The following is a 26,696-nucleotide window of genomic DNA, read 5'->3' on the forward strand; positions in this document are numbered from 1 at the left end:
CTCCCAGGTGTGTCCCTTAGCTGCCGGTGGTGCAGGCCTCGACTCTTGGCACGCTTGACAGGCGGATACCCAGGCAGTGATGGCATCGTCCATATTAGGCCACCAGACGTAACACTGAGCCAACGCCTTCATTTTGACAATTCCCGGGTGGCCAACGTGCAGAGCCTCCAGGACGCGCTGACGGAGTCCCTGGGGAATCACGACGCGGTCTCCCCACAGCAGACAGCCGCGATGAGCTGAGAGTTCATGTTGTCTGGTTGCGAAGGGCTGGAACTCCGATGCAAAAGGCCCTTGTGGCCACCCCCTCCACACCCAGTTGAGCACCCGGCTGATGGTGCGATCCTGGGCAGACGCGGAGGCCACAGTGGCAGCCGATACAGGCGCTGCCGGAAGATCCTCAATCAGAAGGAGCGATGAAGCTGGAGCCGGGTCTTCCACAAATACTGGAAGAGGGCAACGGCTGAGGGCGTCGGCATGGCCCATCGATTTCCCCGGGCGATGGATGAGCCGGTAGTGGTAGGCAGCCAGGAAAACAGTCCATCGCAGCATGCGTGGTGAGAGGACCGGTGGAGTTGGACGATCACCGGCGAGGAGGCCCAGGAGTGGCTTGTGGTCAGTGATGAGGTCAAAAGTCCTGCCATAGAGGTATTCATGGAACCTCTTCACTCCAGCCACAAGTGCCAATGCCTCCTTGTCGAGCTGGCTGTAATTCCGTTCCGTCGGAGATAGTGTCCTGGAAAAGTAGGCGAGCGGTGCTTCTCTTCCATCTGGAAAACGGTGACTAAGGACAGCACCGATGCCAAAAGGTGAGGCGTCGCAGGCAAGGACCAGCGGCCTGGATTCACTGTACTGTACCAGCACACTGTCTGAAGAAAGGAGAGCCTTGACCGTGTTGAAGGCCGCCGTCTCTCGATGACCCCAGGCCTAAGGCGTCTTAGTGCTAAGGAGTCGGTGAAGAGGCTCAGCCACTGTGGCTTTGTGGGGCAGGAACACTTTATAAAAGTTTAGCAGCCCCAGGAATGCCTGCAACTCCGTTTTGTCCTTTGGGGTGGGGGCCTGCTGGATAGCGCGGATCTTGGATGTGGTTGGATGAAGGCCGGAGGCATCGATAAGATAGCCCAGGAACTCTACCTGTGGAACGGCAATCAGGCACTTCTCCCTCTTTACCTTGAGCCCGGCCTCCTGGAACCTGGTCAGCACGGCACGGAGGCGCTCGAACAGCTGCTGGTGTGAGTCTGCAGACACCAAGACGTCATCAAAATATGGTACCACGCCCGGAAGCCCTTGCAGGAGACGCTCCATAAGGCTTTGGAAGATGCCAGGAGCCACACTCACCCCGAACTGCAACCGGCGGCAACGGAATGCCCCCCGGTGGGTGACGATCGTCTGGGCTTCAGCAGTGGCATCATCGACTGGCAGTTGTTGATAGGCTTGGGCAAGGTCCAGCTTAGTGAAGACCTTACCCTCACCCAGGGAATGCAGCAGGTGTTGGACAACAGGAACCGGATAAGCGTGCTGCTGAAGTGCCTTGTTGATTATGCACTTGTAGTCAGCGCAGATTCTCACCGACCCATCTGGCTTGACAGGCGTGACGATGGGGGTTTCCCACTTTGCGTGGTCAACGGGCTCCAAAACTCCTTGGGCGATCAGTTTGTCCAGTTGTTCGTCCACCTTAGCCTTGAGAGCAAAGGGAACCCGGCGTGGCTTAAGCTTGATGGGGGCGACTTGTGGATCAAGGCTAAAGGAGATGGGCGTACCAGTATATTGTCCCAAGGTGCCGTCAAAAACCTCGGCAAAGTCTTTGACCAGACCCTCAGTCTCTGCGTTAGAGATGCAGTTGATGCCGGTGACTTCCAGGCCGAGGGCATCAAACCAGTCTAGCCCTAGGAGGCTTGGCCGCTGACCTTCAACCACCACCAACCGGAGCAGGCCCGAAAAATCCTTGAAGGCGATCCGGAACCGGCCAACGCCTACCACGGGAATGTCGTTTCCCTGGTAGTCTCTCAGGTGTACGCGGTGAGAGTCGAGTTGCCTTTTGGATACTCTGGGTACCAGTCTTTTGATGGTGCTCCATGACACGACGGACAGGGCAGACCCGGTGTCGATCTCCATGTCACATGGAGCTCCTTCAATGAGCACCGTGACGTTCAGCTTGCGTCGCGTAGACGAGTCGGTTTGGCCAATCGTGGTTCCAGACGGGCAGCGGCAGTTGGTGAGAGCGAAACAACTTTCCTTGGCAGACTGGAGTGAAGACTTGAACTTGCGAGTCGATGAAGGGGGGGTGTCAGACGGAGCCGATCGGCAGACCTTAGCGATGTGGCCCCTTCTGGAACACCTCCTACAGATAGCGTCTCTGAATCGACACTTGGCACGGGAATGGTCGCCTCCGCAGCCAGCACATTCCGGTTGGCTCTTGGACTTCTGTTGGAGCTTCCTGCGCTCCCGCTTTGTCTGGTGCACGTCATCGTCTTCACTGGAGGATGCCTCATCACTGCTGGCCTCTTCATGATGCACCGGAACTGGCCCCCTAGCAAGACGCGGGCTGCTGGACTTGCGGATCTCCTGGGCGGAGCGTTCAGCAGCTTCTGAGGCCACGGCCTCCTCAATGGCTTTCTGTAGCGTGAGGTCTGGCTTGGCTAGGAGACGTCGTTGCAGATGGATGTCCCGGACCCCGCAGACGATTCGATCCATCAGGGCATCGTCTAAGTCTCGGAACTCACAGTGCATTGCAGCCTGTCGCAGGGCGGTGGCGTAGTTGTTGATTGACTCCCCCTCTGCCTGGTTCCGGTGGTAGAACGCATGGCGGGCAGCAATCTTGGACGGCTTTGGTGCATAGTGGTTGCGGAGCTTCTCTTGGATCGTGTCCCATGGTGTTGCCTGGACTGCTTCAGGCGCAACCAATGCTCGGGCCGTCTCAAACACCTCAGGCCCACAGAGGCTGAGGAATAGGCCCCGCTTCCGATCCACTGATACTGCTGTCAGCTCGTTGGCTTGGAGGTAGCAGTCGAACCGAGCGAGGTAGGAGTCCCATGACTCAGAGGCTGGCGCAAACGGCGGTAGAGGCACAAGTGAAGCCATGATTCCGATGCCGGCGTGAAGGGCGATGGATGGAACACAGTGCTCTAGCCAGAACAGTCAGCTCTGAATTGGTTCTGCCCAGTGATTTCGCTCAGTGATTTCGCTCAGTGATTTCGCTCTGTGATTCAGCTCAGTTCAGAGGCTGGCCGCATCTGGCTGTGCTCTGATGTCCATCCATCCCACCTTCGTCGCCAGTATTAAGTAGTGGGTTGACATAGCAGCCAGCACAGCGATTTCTTCAAGTAGCTCTTTATTAAGATAAGCTGGAATAGAACTGACTGCGAACAGCTCAGCCGGCCTGTATTTATAGGCAGCCGGCTGTCAACATTGTAACCACAACAGCTCAGAGTTCCCGCCTAAACTTACTGCCGCGGTCCTGAGTGAAAACTATCTACAGACCTGAGTGAAAACTATATACGGTATCCCCCTGTTGGCCCAGGGTGAAACTACACTACATAACAGGGATAAAATTCACGGCATGTAATGCCTTAAAAGAAAATATTATGAAAATGATTTATAGGTGGTACACGACCCCAGTCAAGCTAGCAAAAATCTATCATTTGCCTGATAATAAGTGTTGGAAATGTAAAGAGACTGAAGGTACTTTTTACCACCTTTGGTGGACATGCCCGAAGATTAAGGCCTTTTGGGAGATGATATATAATGAAATGAAAAAGGTACTTAAATGTACCTTTACTAAGAAACCAGAGGCCTTCCTCTTGGGCATTGTCGGCCAATTGGTGCTAAAGAAAGACAGAACTTTCTTTATGTATGCTACGACAGCAGCAAGAATACTCATCGCAAAGTATTGGAAGACACAAGATCTACCCACTCTGGAAGAATGGCAGATGAAAGTGATGGACTATATGACACTAGCTGAATTGACTGGCAGAATCCGTGATCAGGGGAAAGAGACGGCGGAAGAAGATTGGAAGAAATTTAAAATCTATCTTAAGAACTATTATAAAATGGATGAATGTTAAAATGTCGAGGTTTGGAGGAAGAAAAAAGAGATTACAGCGACATAAGACTAAGCTGAAGGAAAAATTAGTAAGACGTATGTTTGATAAAATCTAGATAGAAGTTGCTGAAATAATTTTGGACATTGGGATGCACGAAGGGGAGGTATGGGGGAGTCCGAGAAGCAAGGGATATGAAAAAAAAGGTTATGAAACTATGCATGTTTGTTTGTCTTTTTATTTGTTTGTATTGTTTAAAATTTTTTTGTAAAATCAATAAAAATTTTATAAAAAAAAATATGAAAGGTGTTACAGCCAGAAAATCTGCTGCAAATATAAGACCTTTATATAAGTGTCATGCTTTTCTCTACCCCACCTATGCCATGGGGCACAAAAGGTTCCTTATTGCTGAGTTACATGGAGGGGGGAAGAGGGAGCAGAGTGAGAAGAGTAGGAGGAGCAGAAGTGGCTGATAAGTAGAGCAAGGACTGGGATGACTCCACCACCCAAATCTATATTTCTGCATCCAGGGAAGCAAGAAGTATTATTAAAGGGCACATCCCAGTGAGCAAAAGCACATGAGAGGCTATGGAGCAGGACTGATGAGTGGCACAGCCTTGGGTTGTGGGGGGGGGGGATGGCCCTAGGAAAGATCCAAGTGGAAGTCAGAGAAGTCTGCAAGGGTACATACTAGCTACTCTTGCCTTAAACAAGTAAGGCAGGGCAACATGCATGCATGTAATTTTCAGAGCCTAAATGAGTGTCCACTCCTCCCCCCACCCTGTGCCTCTCACCTTGCCCCATGAATTTAGCTGGCCAGGTCGCTGAAAATGTGTGTGATGAGTGGATAGGGGTAATATAGAACTCTTATGCAATTTTTTTTGTGGCGGGGGTTCAGAAAACTTGTAGTATATGAAGCATCTCTATGTAGCATAGAGACTGTGAAGATGGTCCAGTAGCTGCTTCCAAAAGAAATCAGGTTTTGTCTTTTTTAATATTTATATTTTATTAAGAAATCAGGTTTTATTGACTCTGACATGGAGCACCTCTCCCCAGCACACATTATATTGCAGTGCCAGAAAATGACACCGAAACATTATGAACATCTGCCTAGGAGGAACAGTTTTCTGGAAGCTTCTGATGCAATTTGCAAACAGCTGAAGCACTGGAAGAAATTATGCTTATTTAGCAAATCAGCCTCCAAGTATAACAAATATGGGAAGGGAAGTGTGAGAGAGATGAACAACAGGAGTATATAAAAGAAAGACAAATGCTTGCTGCTGTTGCTCATTGGGGTCTGCAGCTGCAGCTTTCTAAAGTGGGAGGGAGGGGTATGTCTGCACTAGCCATGTGCCAGGCTTATCCATCTAGTTCTACACAGCTCAGATGCTCTCTTTATGATGCAGCATGTGACTCTTTCACTGGGCTGCTTTGAAGGTAGGTACAGTCTCTCACTTCTGGTCCAAACCAGTGTGCATACCCATTGAAGGTAGGGACAGATTGATATGTCAATTTGTCTTGGATTCTCATATCCCCCTTTTTATTTGTTTGTTTGCTTTAAAAGTCACAATGGAAATTATTTTGCATTTTCATGCAAATTTCACCTAATATTGTACAGCATACAATTTTGCCGTACTGATTTTTGGAAAGCTATTTTCTTAATATAATGTAGTGTTTCCCAAACTTGTGTCTGCAGCTGTTTTTGGACCATCATCCCTGACCACTGGTCCTGCTAGCTAGGGATGATGGGAGGTGTAGTCCCAAAACAGCTGGAGACGCAAGTATGGGAAACACTCATATAATGCATTCCTGCATGTGATTTTCACCAATATATGCATTTATAGGCATATTTTAACTTTGTATATGTATTTTTGTACAAACTACTTAGCTGAAGAACTGCTGTGTTTTGGTTTGAATTGAGGTCCACCTTCAAATGTGAATTGGATCAAATTTCTCCCCACCCCAATGGAGAGTGATGTAACCTTTGTAGACAACACAACACTAAGTGTTGTCTGCTGGCTTGCTGACTGGCTGCAGTAGTTTGTGCCAGAGGGTGAGAACATATTGGGTGAGAGTATGTTTACCTAGCTGAGATATAAGGTGGCTTGACTGATGGTTTTTCAGTTTCCACATTACAGGGTTAATGACAATTCCTAATGGCTATATCCAGTGTGATGAATGGGTACTTTGTGATTTCATTTTTGTTTTTATACTGTTTTGAGTGATTGCATATGTATTGTAGTTTTATTTAGTTTCTTTTATAAAAAAGAAACTGTTCACTGCTGGGGGGGGGGGGGTTGACCCATATGTGGCATATAAATAAGGCACAACATAACAAGTGGCCAGTAGGGTTTCTTGTTTTTTAAAAGTTAAAAGTTGAACAACAAGGGCCTCTCATTATGGGAGATTGATTTCCTTTCAGGTAGGTTCAAAAAATCCTTACATACTGTTGGTACATGTGTTTGCCTTGATTGACCACCAAATATACTGGATAAATATTTAAGCCTATCAGAGACAGGAGTTGAGGCTACCTGTGATGATCTCATTTCATTTAAATCCCAGGACACCAGTTCCCAGAACTTGTCTTCCCTCTGTTCCATTATTGCTAGTCCCCAATTCCAGATACTGGGTTTTCAGGTTTATTGTTTTTGAACCTAATCTTGTATTCCAACCTACATTTGATTTTCCATAGATTCCTCAACTGGATTCTTATGAGAATTCCTAATTGTCTTAGCCATAACTTTCTTGGCCGCTTTACATTGACTATCAAACCATCAGTTTTGAGTAGACTTGTTTCAGGTTACATTGTTATTAACTTTAAACCCATAAATTCATTTGAGTTTAGTCCCAAGTAAGTGAGCCTAGAATTGTTGCCTTAACTGAAATGAGTAAAATCCTCCTCAGAACAGATCAATTGAAATTAATGGATCCAAGTAGGTCATGTCCATTATTTTCAATGGGTCTACTCTCAGTAGGACTCACACTGGATACAACCCCATGTACCACTAAGGAGAATCTTACCAAATTCTCTATGGTACTAATCCTGAATACATGTGGCAAAAATGGAAATCTGTGACGAAAATATAATTTTGCCATGCAGCTTCTCCAAAGATCTTTGCACTGTAGCAAAGTATTCAGCCTCATGATTTTGAGTTTAAATTTTTGTAATAGTTTTAATCTGAATACTAAGAGTAATAGATTAAGCAGTTTGATGGGAGTGCCTCTCAGATTACTATTTTGGCATTTTATTGTATTTATTTATGTTAAAAGTGTGTAAGTCCCAAAAGGATGAGACATCTGTGTTCTGAAGTTCAGCTGAAACCATTCTATATATAGACGCTTTTGCACAAGAGGGAAGTGTTGGAAAATTCTTCCTAATCAAACTGAAGCAGTGTCGAAGGGAACAATGTGTGAGCTTGCCAGCTGGATTTTTATACAAGGAGATTGAAAACATAATATAATGGAAAAAGGAAATGGCCCTCTCTTCCATTAAAGACCAGCCACAATGGGGAATACAGTGCTCTGTATATTAGCTCTTCAATTTTTGTAATTCCATTACACTTCTCAGCCCCTTTTGTGAGAGGCATTTTGAAGCCAGATCTATAAAATGTGGCCTATATTTTTCCCCTTGTACCAATAATCAAAACATTCCAACTTCAGGTCATTTCTACAACCCATGCACTGTGTTTGTAGCAAGCAATGCAATTTTTAGATTAACAGACACATACCTTTTTATGGGAGGAGGGGGTACACTGTCTACAGGACAAACATATGAATAGAAATTTCAGAAATATATCCCATATTAAAAAGACAGCAACAACAACCACACACACAAATACCCGATGAAATGCTGCAGAAGCTTAAATACCTCATAATATATCATAAGGTCAATGCAGCATTTATTTGCTTATATCTATTTAGAAGGTGGGGGAAATGACAAAATTTAAAATAAAAATTACATGCACTGACATTTTCCATGGCAGGCTGATAATCCCATGGTTTTCAAAATTGTTACGTTCAGTAGCATTTCATTAGTATACTTTTCATTGTACTTATTATTATGCATTATTAATTCAGATCTGTGCCTAGGAGATGTACAGTATGTAATTATTTCTCCTTTCAAAACATAATAGCTTCACACGGTGCTTGTTTCAGTCATGATATTTCATCTCTGAATGTGCCTTCAAACATTCTGGAGCTCTGACAGTAATTTGTATTTGAACAGAAAAGCTGTCAAGAAGGGGCTGTGCTACTATCCATCAGATTTTTAATCCTGACCATACTTTAATGCCAGCGAGCTGGCTGTCCAAGGCACTAAACAAAGATTGAAATTATGCCTTCTGTTCTTTCACTTCAAAGCTGCAAAGTTAGTCTGGAATCCAATAGACCTTTATTATACTCTATTAATTTCGTATTAGTTCTCGGCTATGCCAGATTCAGCTGAAGTGTCACAATGGTTTAAGCATGCAGCCCTGACTCAGAGATCAAAAAACAGAATCTGTCACTTTCCATAATTTTACAGGAGATTCTACAAATGTAAACCCCTTTTCATCCTGCCACCCTTTTAAGTCTTTAATAAGTTTTCTTCTTCTTCAGCAGTTCTGCAGAATCTTAATATCACTCCCAGAAATACTAAATGATATTGTAACTCTCAGCAATTTTATCAGCAATTTAATTAAAGGGTAATTTATACTTAACCTTTACAAATACCTAGGAACCAGTGTTATTGTTGTTGTTGTTTTAAAAAAGTAGATTTGTGTTCAGGACAGGAGGCAAATTTGTTTGAGAATGGATTTGATAGAACTTTTGGATCATGCTAGATAAACTGAAGCCCAAGAAATGAGACATTCTTGACAGGCAAATTACATGTGGATTATCTTCTTGTTAAAATTTCATCACAGAAAATAGTCTAACTATTAACCATGCAAGTACTTTACACGAGAGATTAGCATATTTCCTTACAAAGGGTTACACTTAATTTGGATGCATTGACTTTTTGCCACACGGGCTGACCTTTATGTCTAATCAAAGTACTTTTATATCCAAATCCCCACCCTTTTATCTCTACTGACAGCTTTTAATTTGAAGGTCCATAATAAAGTCTATTAAAATTCAACATGTGCCAGTAGGATATGGCTGGGCTAGCACAGCTTCAGATATAAAACTTGGACTAAGTCACAGTACATTCTAATGTATATCTATTTTCAGTTTGCTAATGGTCTGGAAGACTGGAAAGGGGTTCATGTTTTATGTGTGATGCAATTAGGTGGTCTTACTGTTTAAGTTCATGCATCATCACATTATGATATAAAATTTAAATGATAGAAGCCAAGGAAAATAATCTGGAGCAAGGACCACAAACATCTGGTCACTGCTACAAGATATGGTCACTGCGACAAGATATGACAAACTATTTCAGCCTATTTTGTTACGTTCATAATTCTTTATTGAGTTTGTCAGCAGGATGCAAAGGTAAAACCAATATGTCAGGAGAAAAGAGTTAACCAACATAAGGTTAATTTGCTTTGTGAGCAGTCATGACAAAAAAATCAAGTTTTGGAGGTAATAAAGTCATCTGTGTGGCCAGCAAATCTGAGGGCCAGACACTGTTTATGTCATTAGTACATGCTTGTTATGATAAATATGAGTTGCGGGGGCAGGGGGCGGGGAATTAATGCAGGGGATTCAACCTTTGCCCCCACCACAGTCCTCCACATACTTAACATTTTCTTGAAAAACACACAAGGGCATGAACAGAGCAGACCATGGGACCATGCTTTTAGCCCCATGCCTATCACAGGGTCTCCTTTTTTAACGATTGTCCATTGTGCATGGTTGTCTGAATAGACAAAAATCAACATATGAGCTCCTCCTCACTTGTAGGGGTTCCATAGGATCAGGCCCCCACCCCCCACCAAAAAGCAGGTGTTCTGATAGCATAGTCCCCTACAGATGTGGAGAAACAATATAAGGCTGTTGTTCTTTTTCCAAAACAAGGAGACGGAACATTGGATGTGGGCATAAATGTGGGATTCTGTTCTCTCATAGGCCTCGCAAGTGAGTAACGTGCTCAGGGCTTACAGTGTTCCCGCGGGGGGGGGGGGAGGTTAAAGGAAGGCACCATTGCAAGAACATCAACCTTTTTAAAAAAAAAGGGGGGGAGAAAAGAAACGGTTGAAATGTGTCTCTTGGGGACACTTGGTCATTCAGGTGATGATACTGAAAATCAGTATTTAAAGGTGCATAATTAATCCAGGCACAAATGCAAGCAACGATCTAAAGCTCGTGGGATATATCAAGAGCAGCTACTGAACTGCCGCCTGCTAATTAATGCATGACCTTTTAAAACTAAGTCTGGTAATATAGACTGTTAACTGGTCATGATCTGTAGTTATTGAACTGAGATAGATTGCATTTCAGAGACTATTGAAGCAGAGCCTTATTAGGCCATTTGTTAAAATATCTAAATTCTACTTTTAGCACTTTCTTTCTTGACTGGCATGTTTAATATGCGTAGAAATCTCTCCCTTTTTCTTCTTCTTACTTATCCAAGCTTGCTTTCCTTACTAAAATATATTTAAGAAATTTTGGAATACTTGGTTCTAGGTTATAATCCGAAGGACTGGCAGGGTGCGGAAGAGTGGGTGGCAGAAGCCACGGGACCTGAGGGAATGGGGCAGCAATTTATGGAGTTTTGTGCCTCCCACGAGGCAGGAGCCAGATCTGGAGGGAGGGGAAGAGTCTGAACAGAAGGAGATGGGGAAGGGGGTGCAGGACATGGGGCAGGAGCCAGGGATGGAAGAAGGAAAGAACACATCAGGAGCAGAGGAAGAGATTGTGTCTGGGATGGAAGCCAGCAGAATCCTCTCCTCTGCTGTCACCTAGCACCAGGAGAAGCTTGTAGCAACAGACACAGAGCAACTTCCATGTAGGAGAAGTTGTAGATTGCTTGCATGTATGCTGTCAGATGGGGGTACTTAAGTTTGGGTGGAGGCAGGTGATGCTGTTGCTCCAACAGTCCAGCTCCAAGCACAAGCCTGTGGAGTGGAGGCAAGCTATTTAGTTGACAGAAGTGTGTATGTGTGTACTGTGTGCCTTAAGAGCTAGTGTGTGTGTTTTGGCAACAAAGAATTAAACTACCAGCCTTGTGTCCTCCTTGGGCTGGGTATGCTCAGGACACACACATATACACACACACACACACAAACTTGCATTTTCCCCTAATGATGCCTAAGCAAGCAACAAATAGAGAAGTATATACATCTTCCATTTGGGAAACTTTCTGAGGCAATGGAAGGCATGTTGTAATGCAACTGCGGGGAAAGAGGGCTGTAAAAACACCAAATATTAGTTTTTGGACTAATTAATATTGTAATTGTGAGTGGTTTTTTCTTGTCTGCCAGAGTAGTTTTAATAATAACAGTAACCTGTTATTTAGTAAAAAGCATATACAATATATATAAAAAATATCAATAAAACCAATGACAACCTTTAAAATTTGAAAAAAGCAGCAGGGGCATTGAACAACTTAAGAATGGTAAACAATCAAAGTCCATTGAGATAAGATTGTCTCTTGCTTCCTGTCTTAACTCAAGCAGTGGAGGGGATACTTTTCCAGATCTTGGGCACTGCAGCTCAAAAGGCCAAGTCCTTGCCTTGAAGAAACACCTCCCCCCCCGAAGGTCCAAGAACCATTTATAAGAACTTAGAAATATGTATGTCATGAACACATGGGCTGAGAGTGGGATCACATCTGCTGTCTCCATTCCAAACCTCTAGAGAAGGGTACCTAATGTGATCTCTTCCATATATAGTTGGAATACAACTCTTATCAGCCTCAACCAGCATATTGAAATGTCAAGCATGGTGGCTTTAGCCCAGCAACATCCAGTGGACATTGTGTTGGCTAAACCTGCTCTAGAAATTAGCCCTCTTTCAAGCTCCATGCAATGAGAAGGAGAGCAGGGATGAGCCAAATGGCTCCTACCTCTTCTGCCACATTCCTGTCACCAGCTGCATTGCCTTCCTTACATTATAAATGGAAATTCTGAAGGCAGTGTTCTGGAAGATCATGGTTCTGAGTTGCATAGGGAGTCTATACAACTACAGCAGGAGTTCCCTTCCAAACACATGGAAGGTGGCAAATCCAGCTGTGGAGGTCTATAGGACTAGACAGGGCAAATGAGCTAATAATTCCCCTAATACAATTAGTGGGGAAGTTGAATAAATGAAGAGAACTAGAGAGCATTCCTGCAAGATTGAAGATGATGCTGTTAGGGATATCAGATGATTCTGCCAAAAATGGAAAGGGAAGTGAAAATTGCTGTTGTTTGCATGTTTGTCTGTGGTCAGGAACGAAAATCAGTCAAGTGAATATAACTGGTATTCATTCACATCACTAATATTCTGAAGTCTGCAATGAAATTAAATACTTTTTAAACATTTGTTTTGATGTTTCCTTTACAATGAAACAAATGCAAGTTATGTAACTTACATCACTGATTGTGACAAGTTCAGGTTAGAAGGGGCTGTGTTGTTACACCCTTAACTGCTGGGATTTGAATGCTGGAAAAATACTCAGACTGATGGCATACTGTATCCCAAAATTCCTGAAAACAGAAAGATAAACCTGAGGGAAGGAAGTCTTCTGATGTAATGTGCAAACATACATGAGGACCAGCTCTCCGTGCCCCCAAGAGTGGCATATTCTTGTGAAGAGGGCTAATGTACAAACTAATACATTTTCAGTGATGAGCCTTGAGCTTTGTTATTGCTAAGGAGGCTAAAGAGATTGCTTCCTGGAAACAGCTTTGAGCTGCTTTTCCAGTAAGCAGACAATTTTGCTGAATTATTTCAGGCCTAGAAAATCTTAGATCAATGTCAAGCATTTTGTACTGCCAGCTAAAAAGATAAAATTATATTAGATGCATAGTTTTGCATACAAACAGTAATGCCATCCCTGTAATCCAAAGAGCTGTGCTACTTGCTGGTGTGATCTTAACCATGTCTACTCAAAATTGAGTCCTGTGGATTCAGTGGGGCTGAATGACTGGACAGGACTAAAACCCATGGTGGATGTAGAAAAAAAGGGGATTGCAGCTGCAAAAGATTAAGTAAAAGAAAAGAATAAGGGAAAAATTTGACAAAACTAAAAGCTAGGATTTGCTGAAATAAGTTTGGGAATTGGGATGCAGAAAGGGGAGGTATGAGGAAGTCGGCGGAGTAAGGTTTAAGAAAAAGGGATATGAAATTATACATGTTTGTTTGTGTACTTGTTTGTTTGTAGTGTGTATTGTTTGTGTTTATAAAAACTGTGAAAAACCAATAAAAAATTTATTAAAAAATAAAATAAAACCCATGGTGGATGATTCAGAACTGGGTACAACCCAGTCTGCTTTGCAGAAATTACAAGCAGGATTGCTAATTTTGAAAAGAGAAAGAAAGAAACTCTGGCATGTTGAGAAATGTATGTCCAGTGCTGATGTTCTAAACTCTGGAACAACCAACAACCAGGTTCTCTGTGACAACTTGGTTGTTCCTATATATGTGAGCAGCTAAACTGGCAGCTTCCTTCTAACACACCTCCTATGCATTGAATGTTTCTGCATAATTTCTTAATTCCCATTCTCCTCCTCTTTCTTGAAATAGCTGCAAGCAACTGAGAAAAACCTTTTAAACAGATGTCTTTATTTTCTGCCACGTGATTTAGTAACAGAGCATTCCTAAGAAGGGTCCTAAGAGGCATGGGGCCGTCTATGGACTGTTGCAGGTGCAAGGTGCTCTGTCAGCTCCTGGCTGTTACCCCTGAGAGACACAAGTATGGTGACTTGCACGCACCCCAAATTCCCTATTTTAGGACTTTCTGCAGGCTACCATTAGTGGGAGGACCACCACTGTTAGCATGCCTAGAGGGGAGCCATCTCCACCAGTGCCACTCCTCTTTACCAGTCCGGTGGAGAGGTGGCTGTACTGTACCCTACCACCACTACCACTCAGCTATCAACATGGTGGGTGGGTAGGATTGCAGCCTAATAATACTAAAAATTGACAGGCAAAATAGAAACCTCTGCTTCGGGGGGGGGGAGCTTTTTTGCTTTTAAAAAAATATTGGAGCTCTAAGCTGCAGTCATGAGTTTCCCCAACTAAATAAGAAGTAATCAACAATACAAGTCATAAACCTCAAAAGGGCCATATTGAGCTCCTTCTGCGTAGATGGTGGCTTATGGAGCTATACCAGAGGAGCAAATGCAAGATGAAAGCAGTTTTATAAAATGATGTTCTATGCAAATAGATCTCTAATTCAGTGTTTCAAATTTTAAAAGATATATTAATGATTTAATCAAGTGTTAGTAGCCTCTTCAGCTTCTGCCAGTAATGACAAGAGTTTCCTTTCTAATGTTCACTTCCTGCTGTGCAAATCGGGATTTTAACAAACTACATTAGCTGCAGGCTCTTTGACATGGCATCACACTGAGATAAACACAATTAACAAGATCTATTTAAATGTTCTTTCTTCTGCATTTATTTATTAATGGGTTTTAAGACTTCTGACAATTTCTTTTTACAGTTTTCTAAAGTCTCTGTCTCCTGGACCCATTTAATCTGAAACATTCCTTATTTGGAGCACTATACCCAGAATCTATGGAGCTCTGGGCATTAATGGAAGGCGATCCCCTCCACCAATGTCACAAGTCTTACCTAACAGGTTATATTGTCTTTCCTTATCACTAAAGTGAGGGATGGGGAATATGTGGCCCTCCACGTGTTGTTGTACTAAAACTGCTGTCATCTCCAGAAAGCAAGGTCAACACTCAGAGATTATGGGAGTTGTAGACCAGGAATGGGGGACCTGTGGCCCTTCAAGCTGTTGTTGGACCATAACACTCATCATTCCTGACAATTGGATATGCTAGTTGTGGCTAATGGGAATTGTAATTCAACAAGTGGGATCATCTTAAAAGATGGTCCGGGTTGCGGGCAGGCTCTCAACCCAGTTCCCCCCACCCTGGCGTGGGCGGAGTAATACCGTCACGCCTGGGTGGCACCACAATCACCCCAGACCTATTGGCCATTCATTTTGAGTGGGGTGATTGTGGGGGGGGGTGTATAAAAGCGACATCGCAACGTGTACCAAGCACCTGCTTCACGCTGCTGAACAGAGCTGGGGATCTTCCTCATCTGCATCGTTCGAGGCCGTAGATGATTAAGCTTACAATTTCTTTGCCTTATTTACTCACTTCTTTTACCCTTCTTTTATCTAGCCTTTCCTTCTGGTGCCTGAACCTCCCTCCCCGATCTCCCCACAGGCTCCACTGCCTGCATAACAATTGGCTATGCTAGTTGTGGCTAATGGCAATTGTAATTCAACAACATCTTCAGGGTCACAGGTTATCCATTCCTGATCTAGGTAAATTGGTTAGTTTGCAAAAGAAGTTTGATCTCAGCTTCCAACTGGAAATCATTGAGCCCCATTTAGAGTTAGCAACCTAAAGCATTTGCCCAATGCCTTAGGTACAGTTGCCAACTCTATCTAACACTTAAAATGTATGACAAACCACAGGCTGCAGTTTTTAATACACTTGCTTAGATGAAAGTCAAATTGAATTCATTGGAATTTGCTTCTCAGTAAATTATCAGAATGATATCACACTATAGCGTAGATAATATAGTTGTGCTGATATCGTAAATAATAAATACAGTGACAGCAAACCTCTGCCCTCCCCGCAGATGTTCCCAAACTCTGACTCCAACCAGCCTCAGCCAGGATGGCCAATGGTCAGGAGTGGTGGGAACTGCAGCCCAGAGACATTTGGAGGACTGTTCCGCATTCTTAAACTAGTCAATGCAGTTAGTTTACAATTATTGGACAATTTTTTGACCCCATCTGGAGCTAAGGACTCACAGGCTCCTCATCTGGAGGTTCACATGTTGTCCATTACACTTGTACAGAATGGTATATGCCCCCTGTCCTCAAGAGCATGACAACTGCATCAATCCATCAAATATTTCTTAGTAATCTCACCACTGACCATTCACTCCTCACTTCTTATCTAGATGCTGTCTGATCTGGGGGCTATCACAACATTTTGTGGGAGCAAGATGGAGGCTCCCTACAAGGTTTTACAGTCCATGAGTTCTGATCTTCCTGGGCTTTAAACCTCCACAACAGCCCCTTCTCAAGGCAGTCACCCCCCAACTTGTAGGCAGCAATGGAGTAGGGTGGAACTTTTGGAATCATCCCCATTCTCCCCCACATGATGACACTAGTACAAGGAATTATAATGCCTGAAGAAGGTAATATTCTCTCCTTGATAGATGCACATTAATTCTATTTCTGTAGATTATATTTATTCATGATCATCAAAAGGAGTTTATTATTCCAATATTTGGCTTTCTAGAATTAAACTAAAAGCTTATAAGTCAAAGTCTGCGGTAGAACAAATGTGAGCACAGCCAGGATTTGTTTTTTTTAATGAAAGGAGTTTGTATTGCAAATACACTAAAATATATGGATCATAATATTGATGAGTGTGATGGTCTCGCTTCAAGCTGAGAAGGACTGTTCATGTGCTGCAAGGAGAAACTGTGAGATGCACACCATTTTTAAGTAGTAGATGTCTCTCTCACACAGATTTTTGAACAAAATTGTATCTAGGACAGATGGAATGTCTATATGTTGATTTATTATAAGATTCAGGCATCTTCAGCTAATTAACAATGAAGGGACAGATGTCTTAGTTGTGCATACCCCACCACCACCACAAGAAGAAGTGAAGCAGATTATTTAAATGCATGGTGCTTGTTTTTACAAAGTAGGTGGCTTATTTAGTTTAAAAAATGTATTTTATTCACCAGGGCTTGATCCTAAGATAGCCTATGAAAGTTTAACAGAAGGAATGTTTCCTGTCTCCTCCTTCCTACCATAGCCTGCTGTGAGCAATGAAAACTCTGTCATGGAGCAGTGGTCTTCAGGTGAAGGATGGGCTAGGAAACAATCCTTCTGTTAGGGTGCAATGGTTCAATGCTGATTTTGGGTAAATGCATCCTCCCCCAGCAACCCCCATCAAGCATTGTTTAGTAGTGCCCTTTGACTAGGGACGTAAGGAGGCAGCATTTTCAGTTCCATCCACTGTTGATCACAATCAATAGCTATACTGTTTCTGTTCAGCTATACAGTTGGTCATCTGACAAAAACCTATATCATTCATCTCACTATCTGCAATAGCCAAAATGTATGTAATTAATGTAATTGCATTTCAATGGAAGGGAAATGTCAAAAACTTTACAGAAAGTAATATAATTATTCACATAGCATATGTGGGCAAAAAAATAAAAAAAAATGATGTGTGTGATTTCCATTCCTCACCTTGGATGAAAATGCAAATGGCAGAAATTTCCACTCCCCATTTCTGTTTCTGGTACAATTCTCTGACATCCCTACTCTTGACCCTTCAGAGAGGCTTTTTGTATTTGAACTCTGATCATGCCTCTTGTTTGGGTGGATTGAAGATAAAGAGGAGTGTGAGAGACACTAGTATACTGCACAAAGAGGAAATTTGGTTTCCCCCCTACTGCATTTTCCTCTGGCCCTGCTCACCATGTGGCCTTTGGAAGGCTGCGCAGAAGGGAATGTGGTCCTCAGGCTGAAAAAAGTTTCTCCTGATCTGCATCAAAATAGAGTGGGGAAGTAGGTTGAAAAAGAGGCATCAATTTTGTAAGTTAGGATTGTTCAAGACCTTCCATTGTTGAATTTGTTATCTCTAGATCTTTCAGACCTGAGCTGGTCCTGGAACACTTTCTCACTTTCTGATTGTGTGTAGTGTTGCCCAACAGGTGCATTACTTATACTTGCTGTGAAAAGTGGATGACCTAGATGGTCAGTATAGTGCCAATCTTCAGCCACTGGCAAAAGCAACAGAGCTGTAGTTGTCTGTTGAGACGCCACTTATTCTAGCTGATTCTTCTTGCAGTAAGCCGCAGGACCCAAGATGCTGCATGAGTGGGTAGATCTCGCCTGAAGTAGGCCATAGCTTAGTGGTTCACATTATGTGTTGCATGTCCATTTTTAGCTCCTGGCAGCTCAAAAGAATCTTAAATAAGAATATAAGAAGAGCCCTACTGGATCAGGCCAATGGCCCATGAAGTCCGACATCCTGATTCCACCGTGGCCAGCCAGATGCCTGCAGTAAATCTGTAATCAGGATGTGAGCTGAAGAACACTCCCCACTCTTGTAGTTTCCAGCAACTAATAGCTAAAAGCATATTGCCTTCAACCATGGAGGCAGATCATTGCCTCCAAGGTCTATGGAATGTAGCCTACATCGTGGCTAGTCGCCATTGATGGACTTATCCTCCATGAATTTGTCTAAACCTTTTTTTAACGCCCTCCAAGTTGGTGGCCTCCTGTGGGAGTGAATTCCATAGTTTAGTTATGTGCTGCACGAAGTACTTTCTATTGTCTGTCCTGAATCTTCGAATATTCAGCTTCATTGAGATGTCCACAAATTCTAGTCTTAGGTGAGAGGAAGGAAAACTTTTTTCTCGTCACTTTCTCCATGCCATGAATGATTTTATGAAGTTCTATCATGTCACCCCTTACTTGCCTTTTCTCAAAACTAAAATCGCTTGCATCCACCAAGACCTTTACTCTGCTATTATAGCAGATGGATCTCATGGGGTGTCCAGAGCACAGTATAGTCCTGTTGTGTTGGATGAGTTTCAGTTGGTAAGGCTTGAGGATGTAGACAAGGTGCTTGGATTGCCCAGAGCGACCACTTGCAGCAGGGAGGCAACAGCTGGCTGGGTCAGGGAGGTGACCAACGCCTCTTGATCAATCAATCAATCAATCAATCAATCAATCAAGAAAAGTCCTTACATGCAGTTTAACAGCTGTAGATTCCACTGTAACAGTCCATATATCACCAGAAGCTCTTTCCTTTCCCTTCCTTCCTTCTTTTTTTTTTTTGGGGGGGGGGGTAGTCACCTGTAGATTTTTCTTGAAAGGGTTAGTTTGTCCTCCCTTCAACAGTCACATTACAAGCCTACTTCATTGTTGTCCAGTGCCATGGAGAGTGGTAAATGCATTCTCCGAAACACCCAGAAAAATGGTCATTTAACATTTCCCCCATTCCAATCAATGTGCAACAGGTGATGCAATTGTTCTTGTTATTCCTTTCAAAACAATCTTTACATTTCAATCAAGGTGAGTGACACAACAGTGTAGTCCAATACTCACTTTCAGTTTGTCAAGGAGTGGCTATGGATCAAATACTGTTAGTGAGAGGAATTGATCACTGTATAATTAGTGCCAGTGGACACGTGCAGCAGCTATGAAAGAACTCAATTAAGCATGCTGACAGCAAGAACAGCAATGACTCAGACAATGAAATCTCCCCCTCAGGAGACTGATTAAATTCTTCCTTGGGTCAGGGGAAGGGAGGGGTGGTGGGGGTGATAACCTATATTTTTATAAGGCAGTCCTGAGAGCTCTTGGTTTAGCCCAGCAGGGAGATAGGATGGGATAAATAAACAGGCCACATTATGCCCAGGGAAGAAGCTCAGGTTGACTGCAGATTTACTCTCTGATATTAACAGAGCAATCATATGTACAGAAAGTCAGCGTAAGTTCCAAGCTGTGTTCAGAAGTGTGGGTATCGCTGGCTGAGCTGGCAGAGTGGAAACAAACCTTTAAAATAGCATTTCACTTACACCATCCTTTTCGTTGGTGTTGTTCTTGCTGGGCTTTGTTGAGCTGAAACAGGTTTGGAATAAGTGTCTCTCCTTGCCCCATCCCACCCTCAGCATTTTTGAGGCTTATGCTTGAGAGCAGGTGTGGTGTAGTGGTTGCAGTGCTTGACTAGGACCTGAGAGACCAGGGTTCAAATTCCCACTCAGCCATTAATCTTACTGGGTGACATTGGGCTAGTCATGGGGGGCTGCTAGGGGCGCATTGGAAGATGGCCAACAATACCATCTCTCCGGCTCACACGAGGTAATTAAGAGGCTGTTATGGGAGTATGCAGCCTCCCTTGTTGCCCCAAGGGAATGGGGAACACTGCCTTACCTGCCGTGCCCATAAATCACCCCCGGATTCGAAAGAAGGGGGTGAGGGCACTAGGCACAAAACCCTTGTGTGGGCTCCGGCTCTCCTAGACGCTGTCTCTGATCGTGCACTGGCTGCAGCAGCTTGAAATAAACAATTAGAAAGAAGCATATGCACATATTTCAAGTGAAGAACGGGAGTGAAGACTGCTAATTGAAGAGACCTCTGTGAAAGTAGAGTGACGGGTTGGACTTAACAGGAATATATCATGAAGAAGATACATCAAAGGTTCGGTATGTCGGCAGCGGGACTGGGTGGGGAGCGGGGGAACTTTTTTTCTTTTCTTCTATGTGATTAACCAATAACCCCTCCCCAAAAAAGAACCATCGCGTAAATGACCTAAGCAGGATGATTAAAAACTGTTTGGAAATGAATTACTAACCAAAAGTCTGCCTTATGAAGATTAAGAAAAGAACAAGGGCTTTTGGAATGACGCAGCAATAAAAACAGAGTCGCCATGTTGGCAGGTTCTGTCGAAAGATTGACGACCGGGAAGAGGAAGCTATGGATTTGTTTTTATACTGGATTCCTGGCGAACCTCCTCAGAGGACTGAGAAAGGGAGTGACAGACCTGTGAAGATTAACGACGGTAAGAGTGTTTTTCTTTATGGAAGCAATGATATACGGAAGCCGTCTCAATATGACTCTTGGACGAACGGAAAAACTCACACAGGATTACAATTTGTTTCAACCCGCTTGTGGAGACTATCAGAGAAAGGAAAAATATATGAAAATAACAAGAAGAGATGTGGAAAACAACAAGAAAGGATTGGATAGAATTGTGAACATTATTTGGACAGATTTGTGGACATTAAAGCAGCAGCAAGAAGATGATTAGATCCCCTTCGGAACTTGAAATATGGGTACCCCCAACAAAAATTTAAAATTTGGCTTTGTAATTTGGAATTTATGTGATTTGATTTGATTTGATTGGTCAGTTAATAAAAATTATTTTTTTAAAAAAAGACATTGGACCAGTCACTCACTTTCAGCCTAACCTTCCTCACAGGGTTAGAGCCGCAGAATTGTAGAGTTGGAAGGAACCCCAACGGTCATCCAACCCCTGCAGTGCAGGAATCAAGAAGTAGAGGGGGGAGAAGTATGTGTGCCACCTAGATCTACTATGAAACTAATGAAGCTTTAGCTTTGGGGTCCCTGGTCATGGTATGGCCCCAAAAGTGACTTTCGTCCACATTGCTTTAAAAATTTGGGTTTACTAGACCAAATTTGATTCGCAAAACTCAAATTGATTTTGTTGTTGTTGTTATATAAATTTCAACAATCCCAAAGTTTGTGAGTCAGTGGCTGGAGCTTGGGGTTGTGTGCAGCCCATCCCAGCCTATTTAATTGGGTGGCCAGGTGTCGGCCACCTTTTCGGCCGATCGTGGGCCCGTACAGCTCTCCCAGTGGTGGTCTGTGTGGGGTTGTGGGTTCCATTCCATGTTGGGGGCAACTCCCTAGCACAAGTTCGACCCCACCAGGTTCCTATCAGGTAGCAGGCAGGCTGCCTGATGCAGGATGCATGCCCAATGCCTTTGCCAAACCTACTCTTTCCTGTAATCAAAAAAGTTGTGGCCTATTTCAACCCAATACCATTCTCCTGGGTCATTCTTGTGGCCCTTCCTTCACCTGCCATGGCCCTTACTTAAGAGGGTACCGGAAAACCCAAACAATTGTGGTGTCTGTCATGGAACAACCCTACTGAGGAAGATAACAGTGGTTACCCAGACCTTGCTGCTGGTTGTGAAGGGGTCCCCACAACAGTTCAAGCTTGAGGGTCCACTACTGCCGCAACCTTCAGCTCCTTGGAAAGATGGGATATAATTGTAATAAATACAATAAGCTCCACCAGTTTAAGTTCTGCTGGCCAAAGCAGCATAGCCCCAGCTGATCCAAGTTGAAAGAATTATGCCAGTATAGTCCCAGCTGATCGCTGACAGTCCAAGATCTTCCTATTTTTCAATTCACTCACCCTGGTGTATCTTGATTTATTATTTATAAAATTATTGTTTTTCAATAAAGAAATAAATATGCTTAGAAAGTTGAAGGGATTTTAATCTGTTTTAGTATTTTAACTTTTGTATGTTTTAATGTAGTGTTGTGTTCAGATGAAAGGTTCTGTATGCCAATGTAAGAAAGTCATATCATTTATCCACCCGGTTCAGTAGCGTTGGCACTGATTGGCAGCAACATTCCTGGGGTTTAGGCAGGAATATTTCCCTATTCCAATCTCCAGCCCTGCTTGGAGATGCTAGGGACTGAACCTTGGTTTTTCTGCATGCTAAGCATATGAACTATCACAGAGTTAAGGCCCTTCCCCAACACTCCCTGAATAGCTCCTACGTGCCATTCAAAAGTGCCTGCCTATATTTCTGCAGATGCATCCCAACACACCCCAAAATCAAAAGAAGATGCCTAATCCACTGGTTGTCCCACATTTTATTACAAAACAAAAAGCCTTCATGCATTTAGAGCTTCAGCTTTGCAGTCATCACAACTTGGGGCTGAGTGAGGTTGGGTGGGAGAAGCAATGTGTAATTGATAGGGACAAACATAGTAGCTGACAGTGGTAGCATTTGGCACTGATGTGCATGCAGTTATTCTGACCATGATGACAGCAGTAAACACCATTTTGGTATGCAGGGCAGAGACAGTCCTATCGTTGGGCAGGGTGGTATGGCTGTTTCAGGCAGCAGATGTTAGAGGGTGGGGAGGCAGCTGTAGTCCCACCCAACTGAGCCAGTGATCAGTTTCCAGAGCAACGGACACGACTTATTGGTGAGGACTCCAGTGTGATTTGATAATGTTGAGCACATAGTGGTAACCAGCATTTGAGATCAAGAAACAACAACAACAAAAGCTTGCTTAAAATTCCAGATCTGTGGAAGTATTGTGTCGGCTGGTAAAAATCATATTAATGATTTAATTTCTGGTTTTTCCTGCAGGATCTGAAGTTCCAATTAAAGCTGTGTTTGGACCATTGCTTTATTGCCTGGCAGTGCTTAATCTTTCCTGAAAGCATCATCATTTATCTGAAACAAAAGAAGAACAAGGTAAGGACAGAAAGTAATGAAATGCAGCATAACACATCTGTCAAAAGAGAGCTGGGAGTAGCTTCGGAAAATATAATAATAATAATAATAATAATAATAATAATAATAATAATAATAATAATAAAGAATTCAAGATCAGTGACATTCAGACTTTATTTGTTGGGTGATAAATGTATTCATGTGGTGCATCCTAATTTTTACAAACTGGAGTTTGCCACAGTGATCCAAGCATTTTGGGTTCCGTTTACTTATATGTAGAATCAGATACTCTGGAAGTCAGAGAGGGTACAAAAAAAGCCCAGGCTGATTCTGGGTGAGGGTAATCTGTAGTGCTAAGTGAGTCATTTGTTCTTTGGCATAGATGTTTTCAGTTCTTGAGCATGTTCCTACACAAATTAAGGTTTGAAAAGAGTTTTGAAGAAGCTCTTTGGAGTGGGGGGGGGGGAGTATGCATTGTTTGCTGGCTCTTCAATTTGCCATCGTGGGTTGTATAATTCAGCTGCGGCTTCTAAAGCTTATGAACTATAGCCACAGTTTTATTTCGTAACAGCTGCCTCCTTACATGGTCTGGGGTTCCTCAGTGGTGGTACAACATTGCACATTGCTGGAAGCAAAGGACGAAACACCTGAAGTCCTTTGTGGGTGATTATGCTGGCCAGACCCATGATAAAAGCATGACTTGAAGGGACAAGGTATAGAATCCCCTAAAGTCTTACTAAAAGAGGGATAATTGAAGACCACCCGAAGGCTTCAATCGGTTCAGAATGCAACTATCTGGTGACAGTTAAGGATTGGAGAATATTGGATTTGTTTTTAAATCTTTGTGGCTTATTTTTGTCTTTTGATTGTGTTGTTGTATTGTTTGATTGTGGTTTGTTCTTTTTTTCTAGTTTTTCTTTTTCTTTTTTGGTTTTTCTGTAACTCAAAAATTCTTAATAAATATCATTTTTTAAAAAAAACCAAAAAAAACACACCAGAATGCAACTATCTGGGTTTGCATTACTGAATTTGTATTTAAATGAGAATTGGGACTTGGTGGAAAAACTAATAATTGGACTCCTCTTAGTGGCTGCACATATGGCTATAGTTACATATTGTAAGGTGTAAACCTGAATGCCTGGTACAAGAGAGCATGGTGTATTGCCCTTATAGAAAAAACTGACCCACAAATTAAGACTGGCAGGAAGAGCAAAACAGATACAGTGGTGCCTCGCAAGACGAAATTAATTCGTTCCGCAAGTTTTTTCTTCTTGCGAGTTTTTCGTCTTGCGATGCACGGTTTCCCATAGGAATGCATTGAAAATCAATTAATGCGTTCCTAGGGAAACCGCCTTCAGACCAGGTCCGGGGGCAGTCTGTCACCCCGACCTCTTCTGAAGGCTGGGGGGGGGAACAAGGGCTTTTCTTCCCACCCCCAGCCTTCAGAAGGCTGTTCTGAAGGCTGGTGGTGGGAAGAAAAGCCCTTCTTCCCACCTCCCGCCCCGCAAGCTCCGGGGACAGGAGGGCTTTGCTGCCGACCGCCAGCATTTTAAAAGCCCCTGCTGTCCCGGGGCGATTTTAAAATGCTGGCGGGCGGGAGCGAAGTCTCTGCTGTCCCGGGGAGATTTTAAAATGCTGGGGGTCGGGAGCGAACGCTTCGCTGCCGACCCCCAGCATTTTAAAATCTCCCCGGGACAGCAGAGAAGCAGCCCCCTGCGACCCTCTCCCGGCTGGAGAGGTGACGTGCGCCTATGGCAGGAGCCTCCATAGGCGCGCGTCACCTCTCCAGCTGGGAGAGCGTGCACGGGGCTAAAGCAGCCCCCTGTGACCCTCCCCCGGCTGGAGAGGTGACGTGCGCCTATGGCAGGAGCCTCCATAGGCGCGCGTCACCTCTCCAGCTGGGAGAGCGCGCGGGGGGCTAAAGCAGCCCCCTGCGACCCTCTCCCGGCTGGAGAGGTGACGCGCGCCTATGGCAGGAGCCTCCATAGGCGCGGGTCACCTCTCCAGCTGGGAGAGCGTGGGGGGCTAAAGCAGCCCCCTGCGACCCTCCCCCGGCTGGAGAGGTGACGCGCGCCTATGGCAGGAGCCTCCATAGGCGCGCGTCACCTCTCCAGCTGGGAGAGCGCGCGCAGGTCTAAAGAAGCCCCCTGCGACCCTCTCCCGGCTGGAGAGGTGACGCGCGCCTATGGCAGGAGCCTCCATAGGCGCGGGTCACCTCTCCAGCTGGGAGAGCGCGCGGGGGGCTAAAGCAGCCCCCTGCGACCCTCCCCCGGCTGGAGAGGTGACGCGCGCCTATGGCAGGAGCCTCCATAGGCGCGCGTCACCTCTCCAGCTGGGAGAGCGCGCACGGGGCTAAAGCAGCCCCCTGCGACCCTCCCCTGGCTGGAGAGGTGACGCGCACCTATGGCAGGAGCCTCCATAGGCGCGCGTCACCTCTCCAGCTGGGAGAGCGCGCGCAGGGCTAAAGCAGCCCCCTGCGACCCTCACCGGGACACGGGGAGATTTTAAAATGCTGGGGGTCGGCAGCGAACGCTTCGCTCCCGCCCGCCAGCATTTTAAGATCGCCGGGGGCAGGCGGGGGGAAGGCAGGCGGGGGGGGGGAGCAAAGACTTTTGCCCTCCGCCGGCCTTCAGAAGAGGTCCTCTTCTGAAGGCCGGCTGTGGGCGAAAGTCTTTGCTCCCGACCGCCAGCATTTCCCTATGGGCTTTCGTCTTGCGATGCAAGCCCATAGGGAAATTCGTCTTGCGAAGCGCCTCCAAAACAGAAAACCCTTTCGTCTTGCGGGTTTTCCGTCTTGCGAGGCATTCGTCTTGCGGGGTACCACTGTACATTTGTGGCAGAATGGTGGAACATCGTTTCCTTTACACATTCTTCAGGAAACCAAAGACTAGTTCTTGTGGATCCCTTAATAAGAACAGTATTTACAGATGTATACTGTTATTAGCTGTGGTGTATGTATGTACAGGAATATAAGTTTTCATAAAGTATTGGGGGGGAGATCACCAGGAAAATTAAAAAACACACAAAGCTTTATTATGAAGTTGAAATAACAGTCTAGCAAGAAATATAACTTTAAATAAAATAACAAAAGGAGAGAAAAAATGAAAAACTGTACCAAAAAACAAACAAACTTGAGCTCACAGCTGTTACCACATAAAATGAAGTACATTCCTGAGAGACAACACAGTGAATCAGATTTTACAACAAAAACCAACCTGAGACAAAGAGAATACAAAATGGCCAGCCCAAAACATTTTGGCTCCTGAAGCAAATGCCAAAATGGTGCCCCCTCATCGCCAGGGAAGAAGGCACAAGTGAAAATCTACATCAACAACAAGGATGGAAATAAATATCTACATCAGGATCTGATGCCCCTGTGGATCCTGCCACCTGAGGCAGTTGCCTCACCTTGCCTCATGGGTGGGCTGGCCCTGATACAAATGTTATGAATACCAAACAATGCCATATTTCATCAAGATTTGCCATCCCTGTGATTGACTTGTCATATAAATAGCAAATAGTTGT

At 44.3% G+C, this 26,696-nt stretch overlaps 1 long non-coding RNA gene across 1 annotated transcript in view; it reads left to right on the plus strand.

Annotated features, from left to right (window-relative positions):
- The first annotated feature begins 5,372 nt into the window (after nucleotides 1–5,372).
- LOC308579312 overlaps nucleotides 5,373–26,696 on the plus strand; it is a 205,456-nt gene continuing 184,132 nt past the window's right edge. Inside the window, exons 1-2 of the long non-coding RNA XR_014004405.1 lie at nucleotides 5,373–5,474; nucleotides 23,085–23,192. This is a non-coding gene — a long non-coding RNA (uncharacterized lncRNA). The remainder of the gene's footprint in view (nucleotides 5,475–23,084; nucleotides 23,193–26,696) is intronic.

The sequence above is a fragment of the Podarcis bocagei genome (assembly GCF_964188305.1).
Source record: "Podarcis bocagei genome assembly, chromosome: Z".
NCBI classification, from domain to species: domain Eukaryota; kingdom Metazoa; phylum Chordata; class Lepidosauria; order Squamata; family Lacertidae; genus Podarcis; species Podarcis bocagei.